Below are 3,377 nucleotides of genomic sequence, written 5' to 3'. Positions count from 1 at the left end.
AAAGGACCAAAGGTGTAGAGACAGTGAGAAGGATAGGGAAGGGGGAATAAGGGAAGAAGAAAAAAGTATGAGAAAATGTAAAAATGGAATTAAAGTGTTTGAAGGGGGGATGGGGGTTGGGGAGGCGAGGAGGGGGTGAAGGGAGGGTGGGGACAAGGGGAAAAAATGGGAACCAGGACCTGGCATGTAAAGGCAAAAGATTCTGGTAATGAATGTAACTGTACTGTCTACCTAGAATGTACCAATAAATTAAATTAAAAAAACAAAAAAAAGAGTGCTCTCCGTGCACCATTCCTCATTTACAACCGCATGTGGTACTTCCTATTTTCCTTCGCTGCTGTATTTTGCTTCTTTGAAATCCTTATAGTAACTGAATATATTTTAATTCTTAAAAGTTATTTTGTTGATCGTCCTCACCTCCCTCCAGTGGAATGTCAGCTCATGAGAACAAGGACTTTTGATCACTTTCCTACTTCCCTAATGGTTGGAACAGCACCTGCCTGGAAAGGAAGGGTGTACATATATTTGCTGTGTGAAGACTGAATATGCAAACTGTTAAATGTGCTGTTAAACCTTGATAAGGCTAAGAGATGGGATACTCATGATTTCACAGCTATTCTCCAATGCCTTTCCTACATCCCGTAAAATATTAATTTATTGTCCTGAAAAAATCTAGGCCTTCCCTTTGATGCTGCTAACAACACTGTAAGAGTAAAGTGAGCTCACTAAAACAAGCATGTTACAACCAAGTCTCTACTTCAAATCAAACTGGACTGAAGCAGTAAGGACCTCAGTGCAAGTTTAACATATTATCACTATAATCCTTAACTAGTAAACCTTTTTTTTTTTTTTTTTTGGCATTACATTTCTTTTAAACTAAAAAGCAGCCGGTTCGGGTTTCTTGCATTCAGCCTTGCACATTATTCTAAGAGCAATCAATTCAGGCTATTAATCAAATTAAGAAACAAAAGCTGCGGGAGAACCACGCCTGCTCCCGAGCGATGGGAGGAAGCCTGGGCCCCGATCCACCGCGGGAAGGAGAACCACGCCTGCTCCCGACCCAGACGCCATGGCTCAAGCGCCGGGAAGGTAAAAAAGCTCCCCCCCACCCACACTCTCAGACCTCCTGACTGTGCCAGTCTTTGGACCCACTCTGCAGAGTCAGAGGTGGTCATCAAGGGTATTTTTCGGAGTTCCCAACTTTGAACATCTTTAAAGAAAGGGCATGGGAAACCTGTAATAGAACGTTGTGGAGTTCAACCATTCAGAAGGTTGGGGAACTCAATCTGGGCCTTGCAGCCCGAGGTCAGTCAGCACCATGGGGTTCAGCAATCAGCTAACTGAGATCAGGGGTCTTGCATCCTCGCTCTGTCTGAGCCATTAAATGGTAAATACACTATATTGAAATTTTGTTCACTGCAGACATGTTCTGGACTGCTTCTTGATTTCAATTTAATTCAAATGATTTAAGGGTGATAGACTAGTGACTACCACAGTGGTCAGTGTCAAAGTTGTGCTTGATCTTAATGTGTCACTGATTGTATCAGTTGGGGTAAAGCATTGCCGTTGATTTGATGAGCTGTTTTCTCTGATGTTATGAAGATGAGAATGTCTGTGGGTTGTTAGAGACACAGAAGCTAGGCCGCAACTATATCAGGAAGATTTGGGTGATAAACCAGAGATTAAACCAAGGACAGTCCCACAACAAAAATTAAAATGAGAAAACACTTAAGCAAGACACAAAGACAGACTTCCAGTTTACCAATGGCAAACAGTAGGGCAAATGAGGATGAAAAGGCCGATAGTGAAACACCAGGACACCCTGAACTCAAAGCACAGGAAGTAACAAAACAGATCAATCAGGCTCTAGAAAAATTCAAAACAGAAATAATTTCCCAGATAACCATAGAGATAGTGAGCAAAATGGAAGTCGTGATTCGAGACTCTAGAGCAGAAACTGACAAAAAAATAGATGAGCTCAGGACCATCAGAGAAGCCATGAAGGCCCAGGATAAGAAAGAAATGGAAAAAATAAACGCTCAACATAGGAAAGAAATGGAATCCATAAAAGATTCAAACAGATATCCAGGAGATTAAACACTCTGTTGAAAGTGTACGCAACAGAATAAAAGAATGCAAAGATAGACTCTCAGACATAGAAGATAAGATTGCAGTCAGTGACCATGAAAAGAGAGGTCTCTTAAAAACAGTAGGAGATCATGAGAAATTGATCCAACAACTCCTAGATGATGCAAAGAAGAATAACATAAGACTGATAGGAGTCCATGAAGTAGCAGGAGAAAATACAAATGACTTAAAAAAGCTGTTTGCAGAACTAATGACAGAAAACTTTCCAAACAGAGGGGAAGAATATGACATTCAGATAACTGAGGCTTATAGGACCCCAACTAGCTACAATAAAAAAAAATCTACACCTAGACATATAATAATCAATATGCCAGAAACCCAACAGAAGAACAAAATACTACAAGCAGTAAGAGAAAAGAAACAAATCACATACAAAGGAAAGCCCATCAGAATCACAGCAGACTTTTCAACACAAACCCTTGGGGCAAGGAGAGCCTGGAATGAGATATTTCAAGTACTAAAAGAGAACAACCTCCAACCTAGACTGATGTATCCAGCAAAACTCTCTTTCAAAATGGATGGGGAAATAAGACACTTCCACGACAAAGAACACCTGAGAAATTACATGAATACCAAACCAGCACTACAAGCAATTCTAAACAAGATCCTAGAAAAAGACAGTGAAGGCACCAACACCATGAGGCCCAACAGAGCAAATCAAATAGGCAAGGCAAGAAATTAAAAGGAGAAGGTGAAAAAGTAAAAAGAGTCAACAAAAGGCCAATAACATGTCAATAATAAGTCAGTACATATCAGTTATAACCAGCAATGTCAATGGCCTCAACTCACCAATCAAGAGAAATAGACTGGCAAAATGGAATAAGAAGCAAAATCCAACAATATGTTGTATACAAGAAACACACCTAGTGCAAAAAGAAGCCCATAGACTGAAAGTGAAAAGATAGAAAACAATTCTCCATGTGACAGGAGCCCAGAAAAAAACAGGGGTAGCAATCTTATTTGCAGACAAAGTAAATTTCAAACCAAAACTGAATCTAGTATTATTGATGTAGGATGGTACTGTATCATACCTCTATGAATGTAAAATATCTAGTACCTGCTTTATAATACATAGTAGGGACCGTGCTTTATCAGAGCTACATTTAATATTACTCTAGAACGTCCTCTTTCCAGATGATGATTAAGAGGCTAATAGAAAAAATGGTGCCAGGTACCACAACAGCAATAGAACTTTGCTATTTTCTGGATATTATTCTTTTCTTTGTTTT

The sequence above is a fragment of the Fukomys damarensis genome, unplaced genomic scaffold (assembly GCF_012274545.1).
Source record: "Fukomys damarensis isolate Sample0158 unplaced genomic scaffold, DMR_v1.0_HiC HiC_scaffold_5, whole genome shotgun sequence".
NCBI classification, from domain to species: Eukaryota; Metazoa; Chordata; class Mammalia; order Rodentia; family Bathyergidae; genus Fukomys; species Fukomys damarensis.
Note: the sequence above shows the minus strand (reverse complement) of the source record.